The sequence below is a fragment of the Centrocercus urophasianus genome, unplaced genomic scaffold (assembly GCF_019232065.1).
Source record: "Centrocercus urophasianus isolate 14NV4802_14NV808 unplaced genomic scaffold, USGS_Curo_1.0 seq_14, whole genome shotgun sequence".
Lineage (NCBI taxonomy): Eukaryota > Metazoa > Chordata > Aves > Galliformes > Phasianidae > Centrocercus > Centrocercus urophasianus.
The window spans coordinates 42,299,413-42,326,088 of record NW_024884586.1 but is presented as its reverse complement, the minus strand read 5'-3'; the positions used below and the strand labels follow the sequence as shown (position 1 = coordinate 42,326,088).

At 37.7% G+C, this 26,676-nt stretch overlaps 1 long non-coding RNA gene across 7 annotated transcripts in view; it reads left to right on the top strand.

Moving 5' to 3' along the window:
- The window catches only part of LOC122158113, a 137,633-nt gene that overhangs the window by 93,621 nt on the left and 17,336 nt on the right, over positions 1–26,676 (top strand). For 6 of the 7 annotated variants that reach the window (XR_006168133.1, XR_006168131.1, XR_006168132.1 and 3 more), the window contains 2 exons: positions 3,045–3,136; positions 9,413–9,525. This is a non-coding gene — a long non-coding RNA (uncharacterized LOC122158113). The remainder of the gene's footprint in view (positions 1–3,044; positions 3,137–9,412; positions 9,526–26,676) is intronic. The other variant, XR_006168130.1, reaches the window with a different exon arrangement.

The window sequence follows — 26,676 nt, the reverse complement described above, 5'->3', positions numbered from 1 at the left end:
CTGTGTGAGGCCTGAGAGCTAGGACAGCTTTGCTCTAACCCTCATTTTCCTGCAGGCTCCAGTTTTCAAAAATTCTTTCGAAATCTAGTTGTCCAAGTTGAGACAACCATGTCTTAATTTTCAGCAAGTCTGGCACTCTCAACACCTGTTGATGATACTGTGACTGTTTAAGGGAAGGATTTAGAATGCCTTCTGCCAATCTCTCACCCTAATGCAAATGCACTTGGTAGATACAGAGGGGAGCACCCAATGCCTTGATCTGTCCATCTGTCAACTCTGTAACCTTCTGAACACAACTGCATCCCCTCTGCAGCATCTCTAAAAGGTCATAAGGTTTGTACTTGTCTAATTTCCATTGTCTTGCTCTTAAAGTACTATAAGCTCTAGCTGGTGTCTGGAACACTGGCCCTATCTCACAAAAATTGAGTGATATGTTTGTGTAACTTTTGACTTAATATGACAGTCTTCCTACTTATTGGGGCTAGTGAGACTTGAAGCATCTTAGTAAATATGCAGTAGAAACAACTGCTGTTGACTACACTAATTCAGCACAGAGGGCCTTTTTAACACTTCTAAATCTTCAAGTCTGAGATAATATATAATTAAAACATAGAAGGCCACTGAAATGCCCGATTCTATAGCTATATTATGTCCAGTGAGAGAGCATTTCAGGTGATTGTAAAAAGACTTATGTATTGTAAAAGAGGGGAAAAAATGCATATACACATGCATGCATGCATGCATTCATCCATCCATCTGAACTCAAATGGCATTTTTAGAAACGAAATATAAATGTCAGTCTTCACCCAGCTGAATATTTATCTTCTCCAGGAGTTGTCATGTCAGTCCAGTTGTTATCTGTAGTCATGGCTCAGTTGTGCATGTGCTAGGGCTGGTCAGCTGTCAAAGAGAAAGCTAAAGGATGGAAGATGCTAATTTTCATCTGAGTTCCCAAAACTAAAATGGTAGCATTTGATTTTGAAAATTTTCCTTTTCTTTTAATTTTTTTTTTTTTTTTTTTTTTTTTTTCCAAAATAAGCTCCCACATCCAGAGTTTCCTATTCAACTACAATACCTTTTCCTCCAGGGAATCAAATCAAAGAATTTCTTTTAGGTGGCTAAAATGTTACCTAAATGTTAGGGATCTGAATTCAAAATCTGCAGAATCTGCTACATGCTAATATGTTGTAATAAGATTTGAATAACCAGTGTTGCATGGATAAGATTCTTTTTTTTCTTTTTCTTTTTTTTTTCTTTTTCTTTTTTCTGTAAGTGTATCTGTCTTAGAGATCTGTCAGAGTTGCACCAGTATGGGTCAAGCTACATGGTTGGGGCCCTTAAGGCTCTGCAGAGAGGGTTATCATTTGAGATTCAAAGCATTTCTATGATGATATGAAAATAAAACTATGCTGCAAATTCTTCAAGTATTCCATGAGGAAGTTATTTTATAATCTGCAATTATTTTTCATACTGGGAGAACAATCATGGGAAGCTTCAGTATGTAGATCCTTCTGTAACTTGTCATTACTTTGCACTGATATTCAAATGGCAATCCTTGAAGAAATCAATCCCTTTTTATGCTGTAAATAGATATTTTGTTTAGTTAACCTACTGAAAGATCTGAAAGGGAATCAACATGTTCTGTAAACTCAAGAGACTGTTTGAAATTCTCACTTCCTTCACATTACAATTTTGATTTATCACGTCTACGTCAAGCCTGAATCCTTTCAAGTTTTATTAAAGTGTTACCTCCAAATGTAAGCTTGTAAGCACAGTTTCTTTCCCACTCTTTATTTGAAAAACTGTGATTCCCTGAGTTTGGAATGAATAAAGTCCCGTTTTGAATAAGGTCTAATTTCCTATGATATTAGGCTGTCTGCTTTTCTAACAAGACTCAAGCTCCAATTGGAGCTTTTCCACTGGCTAGGAAATTCCTAACTGTTCAGTACTAGTGGATTCCCTGAAGGCCTAGTCGTGTACGTTTACACTGAAGACTTTCCTTATTAGAAGCAGTAGTAAGGACATTCTATATACCAATACAACTACTTTCCTACTTCCTGCTAGGATTATAATTACGTTTGAGGTGTCTGCTTTTATCAGATATGGTTGAAATTGGTGGCTGTGTCAAAAATTATTGAAGAGGTAGTAGGCATATGGTGAGTCATGCAGACAAAACTCAAGTGTAAGGTTTATTTCCCTGCAATATCTGTCACCTGTACTGCCAGAGATATCTGAACCTCTGTGGATTTTTACTGTCCTATTCCTACTATTTCTTAGAGAAGGAGATATAAGAGAGTTTCTTTGGATGTAAAACAGCATTCCCACAGGATATCAGTTATGACCAATGGAATATATTTCCTGCTGACGTTCTGCCCATTTCTGGACTTGCTTTTCATCATGGTAGTCCTTAAAAAATATATTTATACATACAACTTCCCTGCTGGAGTGGAAATAAAAGTAAATTGTTTCATTTTTGTTATGTTTTCAAGGTCCTTTGTCATGTCAATGGCCAATAGGCAGGGTACAAGTGAGATATCAAGGCTCTGTTTAACTTCACTTCTGCTTTTGCTGTATTTGAAGATTCTCCTTGATTTTATTACAATAATACTTTTGATTTATAAATTTGGACCTCCTCTGATGTGAGCCCCAAGCATTTCCATTTCTAAGTGCAAAAAGTTAATCCTTGTGTAATTAAAAGTGGTGCCAGTTTCTAACCACACTGCCTTACCTACCCTAGTCCTTTGGAAATGTTTTACTTGCAACAACTTTATATACCAAACAAGTTTGTTTAATAAAAATGTTGTTATAATAACTATAAACAACATACTTTTGACATGACTAATGTTTTCATGAAGTTGCTTTCATTTTCACAGGTCACTGCTTCCTTTTCCAGCCTCACAAACACTTTTCTCAATCATCTTGGTGCCTCATCACTTGGATCTGCGTCCTATGATTTGATCTTCTTTTCAGAGTGTTCTCTCATTTGTTTCTGTCCATGTGCTGTTTTTCTGACACTTCTTTTTTCTTGTGGCACTTTCTGACAGATTTTCTCTATGATGAACTGTTAAAAGAGGTGAGGTACCCAGAAATAAAGTGGGAAAAAAAAGAAGCAACTGACCAATAATCTACCCAGAAAGTAAGTAATTTTTCTTATGTAATATGTGTGTACATGTTGCTATCTTATAAAGTTACATTAATGTTTTTCTGTACAACATAGGGCACATTTTGTAAATGAGCTTAAACAGCATCAAATCGTAATTATTCATGAATAGTCTCTCTTTTATTGTTAATTATATGCATCATGCTAAGCGAGGCTGATAAGTTCATCTGAGGTAACAGAGCTTATTCCTTTCTCAGTCATCCAGTCTGGATCTCAGCTGCAAAGTAAGTACCTCTACCACATCTTGTTACCAAAATAGCAACCTTCTTAATCCTTTGCTGTGAAGAACAAAGGTTCTATTCAGTCTTTGGAGCAGAAATAGGATCTTATTAATGCACTGGCAACTAACGTGTTGTTATTTTTGCTAGAAAAGGGCGAAACAGGAATTTGCTGATATATGTTAGATTAAGGGCTGTTATTATTTTGAGATTATTTGGATTGTTAGTTGGGCCTTCCCAATAGCAGTTGAAAATTTACAAAATACCTTTTAATTTAGCATTCTGGATCAGTTCGGGGGCTACTTCTTCAGCTCCACTTTTTTGTACCTGTTCTGAAATAACTAAGGGTGTCAATTAAATGGTGCATTGGTTACTGTGCACGTGGTAGAATTAGGAGAAAAGTTCTGTTGCTCTTGCCAGGAGCACTGGTCTTCCTGGGCCCCATCCACTCATCAGCTAGTGGATCAGAGCTTACACACAGGGCAATAGTGAAGTGCCTGTTGTTCAGCCTTTGAGGATCAGAGGAAACCTGTGCATTAGCTGAGTGTGTGTGTTTGAAGAGTTTACAACTTATGTATAAATTTACATTTTGAAATATTAGATGTCTGATGGTGTTTTATGGAGTCTCTTCTTTCTTTTGAAAGATTTGCAGTCATGTAGTGTTGGGCTGCAGTGGACTATGGAATTTGGAATCCCTGTGGAGTAGGCTCTCTATGCCTCTGGCAGCTCTTCAGGATGAAGGGATGAAGTTGGAATTAGGGTTTCAGAGAAAAGCCAGAGGAATTCTATTTGGTGAATAAAATGTTATTGAGCTTGAGGACCTGGAAAACGGTGAGGGAAGGATCTGGGTGAGCTCCCAAGTTGGTATGAATGACCCGCATAGAAGGTATTGCTTAAGGCAAGAATAAATGCAGTGTAACTGATCCACTGAGACCAGCAAATTGATTCTGAAAATGACTGGTGCTTGATAATTTTTAGTGATAGGCAAATGCCACACTCCCAAATACGTGTGGTCTATTGTGCAATTCTGTGTGAGTGTGGATCTTTGCAGGTTATTGGCCTATGCTCTTTGGCACAAAATGTGTTTGCATAAGTCTTAGCATGTAGAACTTTGGGTGTTTACCTCTATGTGTATGTGAAAGATTCAAGGTTAAACAAGGAAGAACTATCCCAGAAGCTGAGGTCAGCAGAAGTATTCTGGCTAACTGTTCCCAGGCCTGAATACTAGAACAGTAGGATGGCGGTTTCAGTGAACCTTAGTTTGCTGCTTCTTTTCCTTATAGTTAGGATAAATCTTGTGTCCGGCCTCCAGGAGATCAGATAAAGATATGTGTTGGAGTCTGTAGGCCAAGTCTTGTGCCTTGACTGTGGACTTTTATTTCTAACTTGAACTGCATTTCTAGACATTGTTTAAGACAGTTCTGTGTTGTATTAATTGCTATTTTATCCCGAGTTGTGTTCACAAGGTCCCAAAGAGACTGCTGAATTGGATCAGCTGATGCAGGCTCTATCTAAAGTAAACTGGAAATTGAAAAATCAAATTTAGGTGACTTAATGCACAGTTATGCAAAAGCGGGAATGCATGTAGAATCTGCAGTTGTGATGGAAGACTCAAAATAGTATATTTCCAGATTGGTGTTGCCTGGGGTGTTTGTAAATCTAGAGAAATTATCTCTATGACTTAAAAATATGAATAATAGAAAAACAGCAGATACAAATGTGAATGCTAAGAAATATGGATAAATGTATTACTGGAAAACCAATGGTTGCTTTCTAAGCTTCTTTGTTAAATGAATGGCCTGCTAGGATACAAAAAGGTTAATTATAATTTCAGTGAAGTTACATTATGACAGAGGGAACTTTTTTACTTGATTTGTGTGGACTGTGGAGGAAAAAAGCATGCTTTGGCTGATTGCCATGACTTTAACCAGAGAGCTTTCAGGCTGCAATACAGAATTTAAATCATCAGCTTAGGTCTAGGTGTATTTTGTGAGGTCCTGGTTTTCCTTGGGGATCTAGAGAAGCACTTGTTATCCTACAGAGTCTGGGAGGAGATTAGGAAATTAGCAAGAGGAGTTTTGTTTGGTATGTGTTGCTTTCATTTTTCATGTGGAGGCAAATCCTGAAGGAACTCATGTCTCCGAGCAGAAGGGCACTTAGCCTTCTAAGAGAGGCAGGACTTGGAATGAAGCTGGAGAAGTGTCAGTGAGGAAGAGCTTTGGTACACAAAGTAAGGAGTTATCATATCAAGACAGGAAAGCAGGCTACCATACTCTGACTTGCTCCTCTATGTTCCGAGCAAGGTTAGCCTTTTAGTGGACTGTGAGAATATTACACAAGATTCATCCCTCATTTCTACTTCTAGCTGCTTGAGTCACTGAAGATATGCCTACTCAGGATTTGGCAGGCAGATATGAACTCACTCTGTGTGCTCCAAGCTGGCTGGGTGAAAACTGGCTCTGAATGTGAAGCTGCATAGCCATGATTAGCATGTGGCTCAGCCTGTACTGACAAGTCCTGCTGAGAAGCAGAATATGTTAGTTTGGGATCAGTGTTACAGGGTTGCAGTTACATGCTTTAAGATTAGAGGTAGCTTATATCTGGGCATCTTGTAGCATGTGCAGAGGGAATTGGCATCTGCTTGCAAGCTGCCATGGCAGTGTACCCTGAATATGTTAAACTGGTTAGCCAAACATGCTGATCCAGAAAAACAGTGCCCAAAACACTGCCCGTTCTATTTAAGAAAGCCCTTCAGTAAAAGCCCAGTGCCAAACTCCAGCCTTAACACACAGTGTGTTTTCAGATGCTTTCTGTCAAGTTTGAGGCTTGATATACAGTAATATTGGACAGAAAGACTTAAAACTGTGTTTGAATGGAAACCCAGATAGCCACTAGTAAGGACTGTGCAGCCATAACAGATGAGCACCTTGAATAAATATCTGTCTGAATTACTTGTCGCTCCCTTAGTGGACCATTACACAAACTGCTTGCTCCCTTATTTACAATGAATGTAAAGTGCTAATGGCAGCTTATTTATCTGGCATCCTAGACTCCTAGGTCACCTAGGTGCTTTTGAAGAACTGTCTCTTTCAAATTACTTTCTATAATTCATTTTCATGTATCGTATTTTCAGGAAAAAAAAAAAAAAAAAAAAGAAAATGGTGTCCATTTAAACAATTTTGTCCTTAGCTGCAGGAGTCCATTAACTGTTATGCTCTTGAACCAAATTAAACCAATGCATTCTGTATGATATAAAACTATTCTTAACTATGGCAGTGGATCCCTACAGTCATTACATTAATACCAACTATTATCATCCAGGATGCTCATCTGGTTTTACTGAGTTTTGTTAATGAAATGGAAATGTATGATTGAAGTCATCCTGTCTGTCCCTCTAAAGTTGTGCCTGTGAATGAGTCACTGTTTCACAAATGGGTGTTGCCAGACGCTGATATTGAATGTGGCTCCAGCAGTCAGAGTTTTGGGTCCAAAGCTGCATTCTTGGAGTCCAGATTGGAACACTGAAATTCCCATTGAAATCTGTGGGAATTCTGCATGGCCAAAGCCCAGTTACCTTTATGGTTGACTGTGGAAGCTCAGAGAGCGATGTAGCTCTATGCAGTAGGCGTTTAATAGCTTGAGGGCTCAATATGAATTTCATGCATCTCTTCACAGAATCACAGAATTGTAGGGTTTGGATGGGACCTCTGGAGATCATCGAGTCCAACTCTCCTGCTAAAAAACAGTTTCCCTGTAGTAGGTTGCACAGGAAAGTGCTTAGTTGCTTGAAACCCAGGAAGGAATTGAAGATACCACATTCCACTGAAACTATGTTTGTTTGAGGTCAGTTTTGTGCCCTCTGCTGTCTCTGGATGTGATACCTTCTGTTCCACTGATGAAACTGCAGCTGAGGTCTCCATGCTCACTGGACACATGAAGTACTTGTGCATGGCTAGCCCTGGCATGTCAGTCCGCTTGCTTGCTCTGCCTGCTGCAGTGGCCCTGGATAGCTGCACAAAGGGTGGAATTTGCTTCATTCTTTTGTCAGATATACAGATGTTTGCATGGCTCTAAGTAAATAGCTCCCAAAGATCTTTGGGTGGAGCTGTCCGTAGAAATCTGTGTGTTATGGACAAGGTTGACCCAAGTTAACTTGCTTCACATAGGAAATAGAGAATTGGAGAATTTCACATCTGGATTCAAGCTCTTTATGGCTACTGTCCTCTCATCTGTGCCATGGGCTGTTCCCTAGTCATAGCTCTGTACTTTCCCAAGCTTTATTTTTCATGTAGTCCCCTTAGGGGCATTTGTGAAAGTAGGAGGGCCAGACTAGTATTTGTAATAAAGAGAAGTATCGTCACTGATGTCAGTGCAGCTGTGTCACTTCACATTTGCAGGGAATCAGATCTGTCCACCAGTGGGATCGAGGGTAGGTAGACAGAGAAATGGCTGTGTTTAGTATTTTGCAAAGTCACAGACAGTAGTCAGACCTGTTATAAAACACAGTGTTGGAGAGACAGTTCTGTGTGGACACTTGAGTCTTGATTTACTTGTGGTCATTGTCCTGATATGCCATGGCTTTGAGACAAATTTTAAAAACATTAATATATGTACATCTATCCAGATAATTGGATGAGACCCCTTCTGTCTGGACATAGGATGCCACTTGGGGCATAGCTGTTTTTGTGCAGTTGGGTAAGCCAGCAGTGGAGAATCCAAGGCTGATTGCTCTGTGATACCAGATGTATGACAACATGTAGATTTGAAGGAGCATGACCTCACCCATCTAGTTAAAGCTTCCAAATTCTTTACCTACCTTAAGTATTAAGTATTTTTGAAAAGTTTGAGTTTAAAACTGACTTGAAAGAAAAGGCGAATGAAAGCCCTGAGTAAGGAGAAAGGAGAGCCACGTCTTCTCATATGCAAAGGAGAGTAGAGGAGGGAGAAAAAGCCAATTAGTAATAATAACACACCCATTCTGAGATCAACTCGAGCTGTTCTCAGAACTCTTCCTGCCTGGTGCATTTCTTTTCCTGTTCTCATTTGAACTGTTTCTCTAGAAATCAGCAATTGGAAACACATATGAAGTAATTCTCTTTGCCAGGTAAACGGGAACAATAGTGGAGTGGGAAAGAATGAATCACTGCCATTAACAAGAAAACTAGGATTGCTCTCATCATCAACACAATGCAGTGTCTATTCTCAAATGTCAGGGCTAATAACTCACCATTTACAAACTAGATTTAACCCCCTCCCACACAAACCCACATCGTCCTTGCTAGCCTTCAAGCTTAGGTCATAGCTGCCTTTCTCAGAAGGCCACCAATAAAACCTTCAAAATACATCTTCTCCAGACAGTCTGACTTCTTTCAGGATTGAATACTCCTTCTCTTTCTCCTTTGGTTGCTGTTTTAGTTATAACTACGTCACTGAAAAATGTGGAAATGTCTTTGAAAGCCCTAATTATTCTTAATATAACAGAATCATTATCGTCAACAAATGAAATGAATAATGCAACAAGTAAGAAAGATTCCAGAGTTTTGGTTACCTTAATAAATTCCTAAACATGAAGGAACTCATAGATCTTTATCCAATGCAACCAGAAATTATTAATGCAGGTGGGAGTATCAAAAGCTTGAGTGTTTCAGCTGGAACCTTACAACTTACTGAGATGATGTTTTTCATCCTATGTTCTGATGGATTGTAACTGTAGCTGCCCAGAAAAGATGTAACAAGGATGCCAGTTTCCTAGATAACCATCATGTAGGTGTAGAACCTGTGATGCTGTTAATTTCAGATGCTCATCGGGATATTAATAGCCCCCTTACTTTGAAAGTAATGGGCTTGTTTGAATTCCTGAAATACAGGAAACATTCAGGACATGTTTTTTCAGCCAGGTTGTTTTTTTTTTATAGTGGAGCTGAGGCAGGTAGCTGGAAAAAGGACACAGAAACAGATTTGAGGCTGATTAGTAAAGTCTGCTGAACAGATTCTGCTTCCCAGTCCAACACAATTATTTTCTCTTTCCCTGCAGACTGAAAATTCTTGAAAGTGGCGTGTATGTAGTTCTTAACACAGCTGCTTGCTGGAGTGTGTGCTTTGTGTGGGGGATCTATCAGCAGCCTGGCTACCTCTGTGTGATCTCGGGTAAGGACTGGAAAAAATCAAAGGCCAGATTGTTCTGTTTTACCAAATGTGTTGCCTAAGGCCTGCTAATTAATAGAATGTCTAGGAATGTCATACATCTATTGAAAAAAAAAGCATCACTTGAAAATTGCTATTGTTTCAATAGAATGTTGTCATTTTCACATAATGACTGATATCTCAGCCTACCAGCCTCTTTGAAAGAGCAAACTGGAACATGGGAAAACTGGCCACTCATAGGGAAACACTGTCTGGTTTTAAGTTTTTTTTTAACGTAGGTCTCACAGAGCCATAAATGCTCCCACATGTTGACTGGGGGGCCTTATCCTGAAATTCAAAAGAGCATTTCATTCTTTTGAGTTATTCCATCATCAGTTAGTGCCTGAGGCCTACTGTAAACAGGGGTTGCAGAATTGGCCTGATTTTGACCTAGCAATAGAGCATAACTCTGTGAACATTTGCTGGAGATATGGCACTTAGTAACATGGTCAGACCAGCTGAAACTCAGAGGTTATGCTTGGTGGTAGGCATGCAGGACTGTCTACCAATAAATGTTTGCAGAATTGGGCAGTAGGTGGTCCTACTTTATTTGCTGTTCTAACAGAAGTCTGGTACTTGTTATTGAGTGAGTTTGTTCCTCTGGGAAAGGTGGGTGTAACTTGTCAGGACATGAAGGATAACTAACCTCAGACATTTGGGAAGTTGTGTGTGTGTATATGTGTGTTTTGATGCATATGATTTTGTTATGTAAAACAGTAAGGCTCACACCCTTCTCTGCCTGATCGTGCCCTCTTGTGGGTTTCTGTGCCTTTCTTTTGAAGGAGAAGGGTAGCTCATATGATGAGGTGAGAAAGAAGATGAATGGAAATAGAAACTAGGAGGAATCAGATCTTCAGCTGAGTAGTTATAAGGGCTTCTAGAATTCAAATACATTTTATGATATGTAATTGGGGTCATAGAGGAAAAATGTGTATTATTTAGAAGCTAGATCTTGATTTTTACAGAATAGTTTCCCAGGATTTAATTCTGCATAATAAGAGGCATTTTATATTGTATCCCTCTGAAAGAATTTCTCAAATACATCCCCAGCCCTCAGAAGAAGCTAAAATCCTTCTTTTCCTTCTGAATGTATCTCCTGGATTGGCAGCTGGCTTTCCTGTGTTTTGTTTCTGTCAGTGAATTACAGCCATGTTTTGGGCTAATGCTATTATTTTGAAGGTTTCTTATATTGAAAACTCCCTCAGTTGGATTGTTTGGTGCTAGATTTTCTGGGAACCCAACATAGGTGATGGCATTTTGGAGGTGAAAGGAAGCAGTGGGGAATGAGAGGGATTATCTTTTCATCTCTCAAACACAGCTGTAGTATTTCTGCAACATTGTGCATTAAGTACAGTATGCTGGTCTTGGCTTTCATGAGAGTTCTGAAAGAATTTTGTGTGCTACACAGTCTGATTGACAAAGAGGTTTTCTGTCCTCACATGACCTTCTTTTAATTTTAAAAAAATTCAATAAAAGTTCAGCCACACAGCAAGGGATGAATTTAAAGACTGCACACCATGTGATAGTGGTAGAACTTTCATAATAGCCATCATATTTGTTGGTTTAAAAATCAACTTCATTGTCATAGTTAATAGTTTGCAGCTGCTGCAGAACACAGGCAAATTGCTATGTATGTTTCAGTTTTAAATGCAAGTAAGATCCACTGACTAGGGCAACTTGGTTAGTTTTTCCTATCTATTGGTAGTATTGCTGATCATCATCTCTATGTGATGAGAGGAATTCATTGCCGCATTTCAGCACTGCTGAGCTGAGTATGTGATCTTGGAAGTAAAATAAACTTGTTCTCAATGGCGTGCCAAAGTATACTCCATGAAATCCCATTTAAAAGGCTTCCAGGGTTGTGTGTAAGTAGGTGAAGTCCCTCTGCAAATCTGTGGGATATCATCATCATTGATTTAATCAGTAAGATAAGTTACATGAAAGATATTAGAGAAAAAAAATTTATCTCCTAATGGGTTACACAGAAGCCATGATGGAGAAGATTATCAGCTAAATTCTCTACCAACATACAGCTTGTGAAAAGTATTTGTAATTTGTACCAGGTTTACATCAGATGGAAGAGGTAGGTAGCTGGAACAAACTCTATCCACTGTGCTTATGAAGATGGTTAAGGTCAAAGGGCTGAGTGGGCCAAGTGTAGCAGCTGGCTAGGGACAATCAGGAGAATATGTGAAGTGCCCTCTTGAACTAGGGGACATTCAGAATCCCCCTAAGGTATTGTACATGGTGGAAACTGAAGGGAATTATGTCTAAAGTGGTGTGTTGTGCCTTTAGGTTGAGCAAATGTAGTGTTACTTAGATTTAGGATATTCCATTTGCTTTTTTTCCTCCTTAATGTATCTACTGTTAGAGCAGAACAGAGCTTAAACTGTGAGCCTAAACTGTAACTGATATGTGTGGTACATCCATTTTGAGCTATTTCAGAAAGACTGTAGATATAAAAAGCAGAGTATTCCTTGCTGTGTTCTCATGGCTGAAGTTCAGATTTTTCTTTCCAGAAGGCATATAGTAGAGAAGCAAGAACGTTAACTGACTGGGTATACAAGACAGTGATTATAATTCTGAAATCAGAGAACCTTAATCCAAAGGGAGAGAGGAATTTCCTGGGGAAGGGACAGTATGCATGGAGTCCTGCTCTGGATTACTGGTTACTGCTACTTCACTTGGATGAGGTTTCTGGTGTGTTCCCTGGAACAGAACTTGACCCTCAGGTCTCATTTACAATTCAGAGTACTTCAGTTTGGCATTTCTGTGAACACTGTATAATTACAATAATTTCAATTCTTGTTATCCTTTCAAGCTTGATTAATTTGTCATTGTGTTTGTTTGCTTTATTCACATAGGGACCGTGACTACACTGAAGTCTAAAGTGAACACATGAGATCTCTAGTTAATTTGTGCTTTCTTTCTTCCTGTGCTTTCTGTCTTTCCTGCTTTGTGGAGTTTGTTTTGTTTTTGAAATGAATGGCAGTGTATACTAGAAGAAGAAAGAAACCTTCAAAACTTTCAGCTTTGAAGAGGGCTCTGGGAGAGTGGCTCCATAAAGTCTGGGAAAGCTTAAAGTATAGGTATCTCTCTCTATTTCTTAATTGTATTCCTCATCTTCTCAATGGAGTTTCCTAATTATGAGGAGGAATATCTGGATTAAGAACAGTTAATTTAGGAGCCAGTTCACAAATGGATCAAATATCTTTTCCTCAGCAAGAGAGAGAGGAAAGGAAGATATACTCCTGTTAAAAAAGGTGAGATGAATGTCTAGATGATAACAGTTATAAACATGTTGGAACTGCTCCTTTTGTAGTAGAGCTGTCTGTATTTTCCTGCCTCCTGAGGCAGAGAATCTTACAGGATTTTGACTGATGATACTTTATCTCTGACTTCCCTGTTTCTTGAAGATTGCTGACAACCAGCTGTTGTGTTTTCTCATATTGGATATAATTGTCTTCTGAAGGAATTTTCACTGTTGGAACCTACAAGAGCAGTGGTACTATGTGATTAGAGTCAAAAGGTGGAATTTTTCTAACTATATGTAAATGCGTGTGAAATGTAAAAGTCTGTAGTTAGGTAGTCACTGAGCATCCTTCCATGATCTGTGGATACACAATCAGAGTAGTCAGTGGATTACAGGTGCCATCTCTACTTCTCCTGAAGCAGAAGCTTAAAATGTCAGATGGACTCTGTCCTTAACAGTGCCCATATCTCTTCATTGACTGGATAGGAGACTGAGGTTGAGATGGTAGCTCCAATTCTTTGTCTTGTTCTTTCTCACAGTGATAGGGCAGCTTTAAGCAGTGCCCTTCAGTATTTCATTGTCCTCCTCAAGTTACTTTTCTTCTCCTACTTAGACGCTGACAGGGCTCTTCAGGGCCAACATGAATTATATCTGTTCAATACAAATTTTTATGTTATTCATTGTTGCTTTGCCTGGGACAACACTGGTTTACAGGCTGAGAGAGCTGGGGTTGTTCAGCCTGGAGAAGGGAAGGCTCTGAGGTGATATGATAGTGGCCTTTTGGTATCTGAAAGGGAGCTGTAAGAAAGAAGGGGACAGACTCTTTAGTAGGGTCTGTGGTGACAGGACAAGGAGAAATGGCTTCAAGCTTAAAGAGAGTAGATTTAGACTGAATATAAAGAAAAAGTATTTTACAGAGACAGTGGTGAAGCACTGGAATGGTTTGTCCAGAGGTGTGGAGGCCCTGTCCCTGGAGACATTCAAGCTCAGACTAGACCAGGCTCTGAGCAACCTGATTGAGGTGGTTGTCCAGGTTCATTGCAGGGAATCTGGATTAGATGACCTTTAAAAGTCCTTTCCAACTCTAAGGATTCTATGATTTTAGGATTCTATGATAATCGATGAATGTTTTGGAACTCCAGGAGTATAGCAGAGTGTTTTCAACAGCGAAGGTCTCCTGGAATTCCTGAAAGAAGACTGGAACTGGAAAGAAGACTGGAAAAAGCAATTTCTTTTCTTAAGGCACTTTTTCTCCTATCTGATTTCCAAAAAGGGGTTGTCTTTCATATTGTCCTGCTGCTATGGCATTTTTTATGTGGGCCACAATTGAGAAACCCTGAGTTGGAAAGGTGTCTCAAAACAATGACTAGATATACTTGGATGAAATGCTTATTATTTCGCTTGTTGCTACTGAGAGCTGCTAATTATCAAGCAATTATGACCAGACTTAATTTTTCACTGTCTGAAGCTGCCTCTGGGGATTAATATCTGACTAAAAACAAAACGTGGAGAAATTTTGATGAGTTCAAAAAAGACCAGGAGATATGTAAATATTTCTTCAGGGCATCCTTTCCTACCTTGGACTTCAAGGCCAAAAGTTTGACTATAAGTGTCTCCTTAAAAGGCATTCTTGGCTCCAATGGTCTGACATGTCTTTTCTTCCCTTGTTTCTCAAATAATCAAATCATAAAAGTAGTTTGGGAAATATGGAAAATATGTTTTGCATCTGTAACCCCTGTGATCTTTGGGTGCTTCAGGAGTCAAAACTCCACATGGATTTGCCACAGCTGAAGGCTGTGTGACTCAGAAAGCCTTTGCACACAAATTAGAAGGCAACCAGTGCTTAAAAGTGTGGTTATAATGCATTAACTAAGAAGGAAACATGTAGATCAGTCTATGCTGTGTCAGGAAACAATTTGTCTGTGGAAATGGCATGGCACAGTGTTAGGGAAGACATTGCTGCAAGCACTGTTCAGTAGGCTGGTGCTCAAGAAGGTCCTACAGAGGCACCGTCAGTGAATCAATAGATCTCATTTATCATTGCCTTATATTAATTCCACTCCATTCAAGTAAGTGAATTTGTCCTAGGGTAAAACTGGAGAAAAACAGTGCCTCATCCCTCTTGCTTTCTGTATGTATTGCTTCCAGAGAGCCACACTGATGCTTTGAGTTCCGTCTTCTTCAGGAGCCTACTGTGACAAGGAGAGAGCCGGAAGCCTCTTAGGGTTGCTTGTAGGGAAAGGGGTTATAATCTGGGTACTAATAGAAGCTTCTGAACCCCAGGTTTGCCAGCTCATCCTTAAAAATAATTTCTGAAGAAGTTACATTGATCTGACTGTGTGGTTCTTGGGAAACAAGGCACTTGGAAAATAGGGTTTACTGTTGCGATGGAATACCAGAGGCTGTCACATCACTGAACTGAGAATAAACAGAGAAGAAAGCCTGCATGAGAATGCATGAAAGTGGCTATAAATGAGGGAGTGAGTAAACTCTTGTCTCAAAACAAAGCATTTGGCATTTGCCTATAACAACATGCAGGTGCTTTGCCAGCATGAAGAATAGGATGGAGAACTGAAAATCTACATCTCCATGTTTGTCTTTCAGCAGGCTTCCAAGCATACTCATTTTCATTCAAAATCACTACCAAGCTGTTTATGATAGATCTGTGCCAACTGCGCTGTTTTATGTAGCCATCTAAGCCAAATTGTTGTGACCTGATATGACTCAGTTTTTTAAATGGGTGCGCCTTCAGAATTCTCATTTTCTTCAGTTCAAAGTGAAACACTGGGAAAAGTATTGGAATGAATCTGAAAACAGTACAGCATTCTTATGCGGAGGCGAAAGTACCATTCAGACAGACACTAGAAGAAAATCTGTCTTGAGTGTGTTTTTCAAAATGAGACTGAAATATTCACTGGAAAATTACCAGGGATCTTTGACTTAAGTGAGCTGATTCACGTGCTCCGATTTTGCCTATACCTATGGTTTTGGAAGTGAAAAAATAGGTTCTAACAGGTCTATTCCTGAAATTTGAATTCACTTATAATTGTCTCTGTGTGCTTCTATGTAAAAGGCTATGTGAAGTCTGTTTCTTTTTTCCTCTCTGTTTTTCTTTTTCTCCATCTGTTTCCTTTTTTTCTTCACATTTCTCTGAATATGAATCTTACGCCTCCATGTGAATGTAAAAAACCTATCAGCAATATGTAAAACAATTAAGTGGAAAATGTTCTTTTTTTTAATCTTTTTTTTTCTCACCAAATGTACTTCAGATACATTCTGATTTCATTAAATACTACTAAGCAGATCAACATAAAATTTTTATAAAGTTCTTTGAGTTGAGGCCAAATGCTTTCAGGTTAATAGGTTCCTTTGATCATTTTAAGATGTTTTGATACTTAGTTGAAATATTGTTGCTGTCTTCCCTTCAGCCTCTCTACCTCGTTTTAGCTTCATTTTTGATTGTACTGAACATTTAAGCATTGTTTGAACCTGTAATCAGCAGTTTATCATGTTTGCAATATCACTTACCAATTGTGCTGTGTTAATTTTTTTCTTCAAAGATTCTCACTACAACAGATACTAATAAAAACGACAATTTTTCCTATGTAATTGTGGGAAGTATATATATATATATTTATTTATTTTAGTGTTATAGTTGATGAGAGACTTCCTTCTTATGAAATTAGATTCAGTTGCATAATTGATGAAATAAATAGGAGGAGGTTACCCAAAATAACCTTTTAGCTTGAATCTTTGTTTGAATGGGAAAAGATTTTTTTGAATGTACTTGTTCCAGATAGTATCTACATTTCTTCGAAACTCACAGGGTTTTTGTGGGAAACCCCCAAAATATTTTTGTGTGGCTTTGGCCTAAAATATTTGATTTTTCTCTTACCAAATTTCAAAAAGCTTTTTGAAGGAAAGGTGATACTTTCCAAAAGAAAAATCCTCATTTTCTTTTTTCACATTTCTGTCAAACAAAAATTAAGATGAATCTGGATGTTCAATTGTTATATTATGATGTTTAAAGGTAAAAGTGAGATTTAAAGTTTTTAAGATTTTGCCTACTGCAGGACCAGTCAGAGCCAATATATTAGGCTGAAATTTTCTTTTAAATGAAAGTGTATATTACTGCTTCTGCCACTGCAGAAAACAATCTGAATTGTTGCCAACAGAGTCAGCTAAGCTTTAGATACTGTTTCCCACAACATTCTCATAGAGAAAAACTGCATGCTTGTCACTTGGATGGATGGACTGTTTGCTGGATGAAAAAGCAGGTTGGATGGTTGGGTCCAATGGCTAGTGGATGGAATTAAATCCAATATGCAGCCAATCACAAGTGATGTTCTACATAGCACAGTAACTGAGCCAGTTTTGCTTTATCAGTGATCTTGGTGAGGAGAATGAATGCATCCTTGATGAATTTGCAGATGACACCAAGTTCGGCAAGAGTGTTGATCTGCTTGAGGGATTCTGCAGAGGGATTTCGTTAGGCTAGATTGATGAGTTGCATCCCATTGTATGGCATTCAACAAGGCTAAATGCCACTGGTGTCATAACAAACCCATGCAGCAATACAGGCTTGGGGAGCAGTGGCTGAAAAGATGCCTCAAGGACTGTGTTCAGATTTGGGCCCCTCGCTAAAAGAAAGAATTTGAGTTGCTGGTGTGTGTTTGGAGAAAAACAACAAAGTTGGTGAAAGGACAAGAAAACAAGGCTTAAGAGGAGCAGCTGAGGAAATGGGGAGTGGTTAGTCCTGGAGGAAAGGAAGCTGAAGAGAGGCCTCATTTCTCTCTTCAACTACCTGGATGGAGGTTGTAGTGAGGAGAGTGGTGGTCTCTTTTCTCAGGTGAAAACTTATGGGACATGCAGAGACAGCCTCAGGTTGTGCCGGAGGAGGTTTGGATTGGATATCGGGAAGCATTTATTTGTGGAAATGCTGGTTGGGCGTTGGAAGAGGATGCCTAGGGAAGTGGAAGATTTGCCAACCCTGACGATATTTAGAAGACATATGGATGTGGTGCGCTGGGAGATGGCTTAGTGGTGGACTTGGAAGTGATAGGTGATGGTTGGACTTCATAATATTAAAGATCTTTTCCAATCTAAATTAATCTATAATTCTTGTGATTGACTGTTTCTGTGGTCACTTGTGATTCCTTGAGTGTTCATGTAAGTGTGAAATGTATTAGAAGTTGAAAATTTGATGGCTTTATGTAGAAAAATAGGAATGCCATTGAAGATATGAGAGTATAGCAGAAACTTGCAACGAAGACTACCTAGCTTGTTTGAAATATGAATTTATATTGTTTTAAAATTGCCGTGCAATGGTGTTACTTACATCAAAATATACATTTTTTTTTTTCCATGGTGAATAACAGATGTTTTGTTTCCTGGGGCAGTTCTGTTTGAAAACATGATTTGAAGTAATGCTACTGGATGGTCAAATCTCTTGGTGTGTTTTCAATGGTTAGCCTTAAATGAAACCTTTGATCCTGAATCTTTTGAGTGAATGAAAGACGCTATAAAGTTGAGGGTATGGATGTTCAACCCTCACAAATTACTTCCTTCTAATGTTCTCCAGCTGCCCGGGCTTATTTTTGCCAGTCTGTATCACACTTCCTGGAGAAGGCAGCGCTTCTGCTCAGTTTCTTATGTCCACCCTCTGTTATTGTTCTAAGTAGGTTTTGGGGATACTTCACAGAGCCTGAGACTGATTTTCAAAAGGTTGGAGTACAATGTTGCTGCTATTCTGCCTACTTCTTATTTTAAGGAAGGGATTTGAATCCCTTAATTTCCCTAAATCAGGTTTGGAGCCTTCATCTGTGATTGAAATCAAGGCTCAAATGTAAGGATTAGACAGTTAAGCTGTGGGTTTAGAAAATATCCATTTTTGCCATCAGATAATTTTGTGATATTTCTGTAAAGAAGGCTCTTCAACAAAAACTGGAAGGAATTAAACAGTGAGGAATTCCAGCAGTGAGAATTTGAGATGTTTGAGAAATCAGGAGCAAACTGAAATTGAGGTCTTAGAAATGGTGGTATTTTTTTTTCTGATGCCAAAAAGCAAGCTAAGTTATTTTGTCCTGAATAATCTGTAGATTTAATCTGTCCTGAAGTGCCCAAGGGATTCTCTGACAGAGTTTTGGAATCTCTGGTTCCACTTGGTGCTGTTTTACAGCTTCATAACAAAATTCTGAAGCTGAATTCTGCAATGGATAAGGGGATTTCAGTATATTTTTGATCTCTTTTAATAAGTAGAAACCTTAACTGTTCTGTAAAGAGAGACTCAGCCTAGTGTGACTACACTTAAAAAAATAATAATTATTGGATTGTGGAACTAGTGTATCTTGTGCCTTCTTCATTTATTAAAATATAAGGCCTTAATTTCAGAGCTAAGAATAATGGCAAAGAATAAGACTGAACTAGAAACTCTGCAGCATGTTCCTAACTTCAGTGAAAATATTTATGATTGACTCATTTTGATGAAAGTGTGTATAGCAAGAGATCTAGATTTCAATAAGTAAACATATTTAAACTTATGGAGGCAATGTTACCTGAGAAATATTTGAGAATAGTATTTTAAGCTGCATGACTATTTTTGACATTTACCATGAAAGTATATGCTACTGTATAATTCCTTCCCCTTTTTCATAGTCTGAGAAATGTTGGAGACAGAAGCAGCTTATTCTCTAACTTCCCATTGGAGACTGAGCATGCCATGTCTTTCCTCAAAATTCATCCATTCTCCAGAGCATCTGCCAGTAAGGGATATTGTCCTCTTTCCTTGTGGGAACAGACATCATTCAGTTAAGGAAAAATCAGAGAGATGGCACAGAATTGGCTTAGCTCAGCAAAAGTGATCCGAAGCTTAGTCTTGAAGATGTTGCTGTGCTAAACTGATATTGGGGTCTTTATTTGAACAATTCCTTTGCAGAAACTTTGGCTTGTTTAGAAATATTATTGACTAATCTTTGCACTTCCCTTTTCTAGCGGTAGGAAAGGCTTGTGAGTGTATATGTAGAGGGAAGATAATTTTGGGGGGGATAATTTGGGCTTCTGAAGTTGCTGAAGTATTTAAAGTAATGAATTTCTCTGAACAAATGTAGGGAAAAAGTGTAGTGAGGTTATGACTTTTTACTTGAACAGATGATAGAACTTGAAAAAAATAGAAGCTCTCATGCTAATGAAAGCTTCTAATATTTTTCCAAATTTTATGTCAGTTGCTCTGGTTTCTGTGGCAAAGTAAATTCACTATTTTTTTAATGACTTCTTAATTTTAAAAAGTATGTTCATTCCAGACAGATCATAACATAATCTGACCATCTCTATCAAATGGAAGTTGCCATGTGAGGTTATCCTAAGGGATAGGCTGTTCTGAAACCTGATATTGTGCTTCCCTTTATGTATCTAACATTAAAAGTCTTTGAAATAAACAGCAAGAATTTTAGTATTGTAGTATTTTACTAGCAATATATATATATAACTAAATGTGTATGCTGGTAGGAAAGAAACACGTGAAAAGTGTGATATGTTTTAGATACTGTTGTTTTGGAAACTATCCGAAATCATATGCCTGAACCTCCCACTGCCATGTTCTATCACAGAAAGCCTGTTTTACTGAAGTGTAAGCTCGGTGCTATTCAGGAAATGGTTTCTTTGGATTCTATTTTCTCTGTTTTTAATAAATCTTGGTTTTGGCTAGGATTGCTCTTGTCTAGGTAATTTTACAAAAATGTCTGTAGAATGCTGAGAAGCTCATCTGCTTTATGAAGAAGACCTTAAAAGTTTCCAGAACTTTAAGGTTCCTTTTACAGCCAGTCATTGGATGGTGAAGAAATTATTGTTATGTTTGAATAAATTCTGCCTACAATAGGTCTACGGTGAACAAATTAAAAAAAAGGCACAACCCAAAACTAAGGAAAGGATGAAAACTGGTATTGATGAGTGTCAGTGTAATATAAAATAAGATGAAAAATGTCTAATTTCTACTTGGCAGAGCACCAGTAGATTCTTGCAGCACATGAGGTATGCCATCGCTTAGCCATTAAGTTGGATGGATCATTAGTCACAAAAGGAGCTCTGCAATTTGCCATTATTTCCCTGCATTGAGGAATTTCTCAGAGCATTTGTTACGCCAAGACCCTGGCTCCCTTTAGCTGCCAGAGTACCTTGAAAGGGCAGCCCATCACATGCAGTAAGCTGACTGGCCTGTGAAAAACGATGGATTCCTGTGCTGCAAGAGGAATTTCAGATGCTGTGATATTTGGGTGCCATTATGCTTAGAAATGTTTTCATAGGTTTTACCTGGAAACCTGGGTTTGCCAATTACTGAAACAAATAAAGTCTTTCAGCAGTTGTTCTAAGCATTTTCTTGACAGTTGCTAAGAAAAAAACCTAATGGCTTCAGAAGAATATAAAAGTTGTCTTGCTCATTCTGTTATATGAAATCAGTATACCTTATTTCTATGAGTTAAAAAAAAAAAAACCCTGAGTAAACACAGCTGTTGAATATTTTGAAGAAAAAAGCAAAAGTCATCTTAGTGTTTTGTCATCTACAGCTTTAATATTTAAGCCTCATTACATAGTTGATAAGCATCTAGCACTAATGCAGGATGCCTGGTGTGCTTCAAGACAGAGTTTAATGTATGGCAGTATGTTCTGATGGCTATTTCTAGCCTTTCTGACACATTTACAGGTGGTAGAATGCACAGCATAGTTTGTTGTATCTTTCAGTAACGAAACAACATCAAATTAATTGCTCAATTAAAAATTTCATTCCTGTGTGATGTGATCCTTGTTGGATCAGATAGGTTTCAGGTAAGATTCTAAGGTGGCGCATAGGTTTGTAGGATTTTTAGGCCGCCTGATAATCACGTGCAGCATGATATGTGACATATGAGGTAGAATATATCCTTGAAGGAAGAAAATACACATACTGGTAAGGAGAAGGTCAGAATGCAGTGTCAGTTCTTTTCTTCCATGTTACATGTTATTAATGTTTGGAATTTTAGTGTAAACTTAAATGAACAGATAAGACTTTATTTGTACTTTGTAGAAAGTTCCAGGATTTCTTTTTTCAAGTAAAAAATTTGGTATTAGGCCTGAATAAGTAATCAGAGATTTAGCCTGAACTGCAGAACCCATTGAAATGGGTGTGAATTTCAGGTGAAAATATTTTACACAGCTGCTGAGATAACACTTCAAGAGTTAACGGTTACATATATATGTATGTATGTATATATTATTTGTGAAGGTCTTTTTTAAATTTACCAGCGCATTTAAATTTGTGAATAGGGTAAAGCTGAGAATTTGAGTGTATTAAGTCTTTTCAGGTTCAGGAAGCTTGTGATACAAATCTTTCCCTATTGTTCTGGATTTTGGTCGATTTTAAATTCCTCTTTGCTTCTTTAGTATGTCTTGTGTAAATCTAAGATGCTGGGAACAGCTGGTCACAAGGGATTTCCAATTGTTTAGGTGGATATTTCACGAGAACTCCCTCTCGTCTTGACTTGAGTCCTGATTCCTAACCCAAACTTACTGTATACAGATGCTTAAAGGCATCTTTCCACATTCCTCCAGCTAGGACAAGTTCAGTTCTACTAACCTTTCAATGTTATACCAAAATATATCCCCAAACTCTTCATACATTCTACAGTGAGGCTGATCTACTGTCAGACTGTATTTGTTGAGAACTCATGAAGAGGCTTCAGTCTCTTGCTCCTTCTATTTTTGGGTATGATAGAAATATAATTATTCTTACATATTTGTAATGCAAGCCGAAATATAACTCCTTATGCAATAGGACCAGCAATTTTCTGAGTGCTGCCTTTTTTATTGATGAGTATTGGAACTGTAACTGTAATCTGGTCTGGCAGCCAGAAAGTCCGTAAGTTATGGAGTGACACACACACAAGCTTGTTTTGATTTCAGTATTCCTCATTTGACAAGTGTTTACCTAGACAGTGTGTAGTTAAAACGCATATTGCCATTTTTCTGCAACCCCAAGTATTTGATGTGTCAAAATTCCTGTGAAAACAGATAAACAAAATCTGAAATTTCCAGATGGACGGCTGTACTGTAGGCAATCTACCCATGATTACGACTTAAAAAATGCTTTAAATCACTTGTTAGAATACAAGCACATCACTCAAAATATTAGCACTTGAATCACAGCAGACTTTCTGTAACTGTGAAAACAAACTCATTATCTAGTCAGATAAGTTAGGTACTTTTATTTTGATAGGTTTGATTTTATACAGTACTCCACTCTGTCTTAGGTGTCTGTGAAAAAATATAGCAAGTAATTCCTGAGAAATTCAATGCAGGCAGATAGACCAAAATACCATTGTCCATGGCAGTATGACATATTAACCCTGAACAAGATGGAGAGAAAGGCTGTTAAGTCTGTTTTTTTGATGGCTTGTCTTCTGAACATTTTATACTTCTTGCATTAAAGGAGCAGCCTCAATGCCCAAAGTTTGATTTTTCAGGAAAAGTTATATGTGCCCTTTAAATGCCCAGGTAACTTTTTGCCTCCCAGCACAGTCCTTTCTGTTCTTACCTTGAGTTAGCAAAATTCATAGAGAACAACATTTTGTTTTTGCTCTGTCTTGTCCCTCCTCCCAAAATAGACTCTGAGTTCCCCAGAATAATAACTATTTCTTCTTTATACGTGTTCTGCTTTGAGTTCATCTTAGCACACAGCTTAAGATAGGGTGCTGGCTGCAGCTTACTGTTACCTTGCAAAATTATTTTAATATGTCTCTATTTCTACTGGAAAAATTTTGCTTTTGCTCTGGGTTAGTATCACATTACATTTTATCATCATACTGGTGACTCATCGTAATCTTGTGATTAAGTTCTATGTCCAGGTCTTTTGCTTGTTCTGTCATTTCCAGCTGACCAGAACCTTTTTTAAATAATGGGACTTATTAGTCACAGTACACTTGGTGAACAAATATGTTGACTATCATATTCAGGAATAAATGGGTTTTACCATATTTGGTAGCATGTTTTTTCCAATTCTTGTCTGGGAAATTAATATGTCTACATAACGATACACGTTCTGACAGCCATTTTCTTTCCAACAAAATGTTAATGTTATGTTAATGTTAATGTGGACTTCATCCAGGTTCAGATTTGATCTATGCGAGACACTATCAAATTTCTGACCCTAAATCAGTTTACAACGCTTCAAATTAATTTTGACATTCAAGTCTTCAGTTGTATCCATGTTATTGCAAATTTTTACTTTCAGAAGTGACTACTAGCTACTGTGGCAGTAGCCTTAATTTTATTTCTAGCTGTTAGAATAGTATTTCAACATCTACATTTCAATTATGATTCCGCCATGTCTTACTATATCACTATTATCTAATTTTATGTCCCAGTCTATTAGTTCTCTTTCCTCTGGTATGTAACTGACAACTATCATTACTTTCCAAACAACTAAATTGTCTTTCTTTAAGCTTACCCATACTGACTAGATAGAGTATAATCTTTTCAGTAACTCACCTGTCTCCAAATTACTCCAGTATGCTTATACCATTTATCTTTGCTACTTCTGCTCTTTTTAAAATAATGTTATTATTTTTAAATAGGCCCTTGTTTAAACTGCTTATCTTTTTCCTGTTTTATAAAATCAGGTTTGGAGAGATGCGCATGACACTTTTCCAAATTTCTTCCTTGGGCCTATTAGTTTAAAACTCTTTTGAATGCCAGTTTGAATCTAATAAATTGGACTTCAGTATAGGTCATATTAAGTGTCCATTGTCTCTAAATGCTTCATTGTATATTTCTTTTATTATAGTGTTTTCTTGAATGTATTTATCAGGTCTGAATCATAACAATCTTTATTTGTAAAAAATACTGCCATTTACCATATGTATATATATATATACATATGGTACATATATATACATATATGGTACATATATATACATATATACAAACAACCAATTTAATCCAGTTCAAGAAATTGCATAGAGTATGTACAGAGTTAATAATCTTGATTTGGCAGCAGAGTAATTCAGTGCAAATCTCATGTAAGCCACAGAGCCATTTTGGCTTCCACTTCTCAGAAAACTGCATGTGGATGTAAAATTTGTGTTGACAAATCTCATTCCCATCACCTCCTTCCAAAGAAATATCCCTAAGGAAATGCTTTCATGGAAATATACACTTTTCAGCTGGCAATCCCTTTTATTTGGATTTATTTATTTATTTTCTCCAGGATAGGCCATTTTTGGTTCATGTAAGGTCAAATATACACCTATTTTATTTCTGATTTCTTCAGAAATCTCTGCTAATTCCAGCTGGTTGTTCTACTGCTTATTCTGAGCAGAGCTAGGTAATTCTTCTCAGTGGAGTCGATGTCACTGAAAACCATGACTACATTCAGTTATGTCTACACTCTGATTTATTTAACAACATTCCATTTCACTTCAGGGGTTTTGGAAGGTACTTTGTCAGAGGAGGAGCTGATCTAAAATAAAAGATTAAATCACATTTATTTTAATCCTTTAAGTCCAGAGGAGTCTCCATATACTTCTACTGTCCCAACTGTCTGGAGTATTTGGATGTCAGTCCCACAAATAAGTTGCTACAAGAAGAGTTGCTGGCTTCACCAGATATTGCTTCTCAGCCAGTGTCAGCACTGCATCCTATAGCTCTTCAATTCCTAGGGCAATTTTGCTGAAGATCTCAAACTTCACACTTTTGTTCTTTTCTTTAATAATTGGTTTGATCATACAAAAGCTTGCACGACCTAATACCATTTAACATACATTAGATTTTTTTTCGTTCAAAGTTCCAGTGCAAATCTGAGCTGAAAACTGTTGTTACTACTGACATTTACACAGATTTTCATTTCTTGTATTTCTTGTTTCAAACTTTGGATCTCCAGAACACTGGAGAACATGAAATTCCTCTTGTACTTCTCTGTGAAAGACAAAACAAAACAAAAGAGTGGAAACAGGACATTTTCTGCTGTTCTTGTAATTTTTTTTTTTCTTCTCATTCACTTGCCCTTGGATGTTTATGTGTGGCATTTTGGCAAGTACAGGTGTGTGACTCATGCTTTCTTTTATCTGCTTGGAAAGAGTTTCTGCCTGTGGCAAATTTGGTTTTATATATTCATGGGCATCTTTGACAATACTGCATATTTTTTGTTATTCCAAAAGCCCACTTAGTTGATGAAAATGACTCTGTTGACATGGCACTGGCCAAAAGAACTCCTGCAGTTTCAATTGGCAGGGTTATTTTCCAGTTCCTTCTCTAGATTACTGGGACATTTAGCTAAAATTATACAACTTTTATGTTTCACCCAAAAGATGGGAACATTCTGTGGAGAGAGCAAAGTATATCTTCTTTACATATTGTTTATTTTACATTTGAGGAATTCTTGAGGCAGGATGTCCTACATCACTTCATGTTTTTAACAAGAAAGCTATCATTTTTTAACTGAACATTATTAAGTAAAAACATACAAATACTTCAATCCAAAGGTCTTTTTACATATTTTCCTTGCTTTACCACATCATTTGTTCAGAATCTGCAAATGTCAGACACTTTAATTACACATAATGTGATGTAATGGAAAACTTGTTAGTCATAAGCAGAAGTCAATGAAAGGAAGTAAAAACTTTGAAGATAACTTTTGTATTTTACACTTATGTGTTTTTCTGTTCGTATCTTAACATCTATTAATTATAAATGTTAAATGTTCTTCCTCTCTTACCTCCTCTTATGTATTTCCCTAGTGCTTTGCCTGGTATACCTTGGGAGCTTGAAAACAAATAGGTTGTTTGAAGGGATGAGAGATGAGCAGTGAAAAAACATGTCGTGTTCTGTGAAAACTGTCC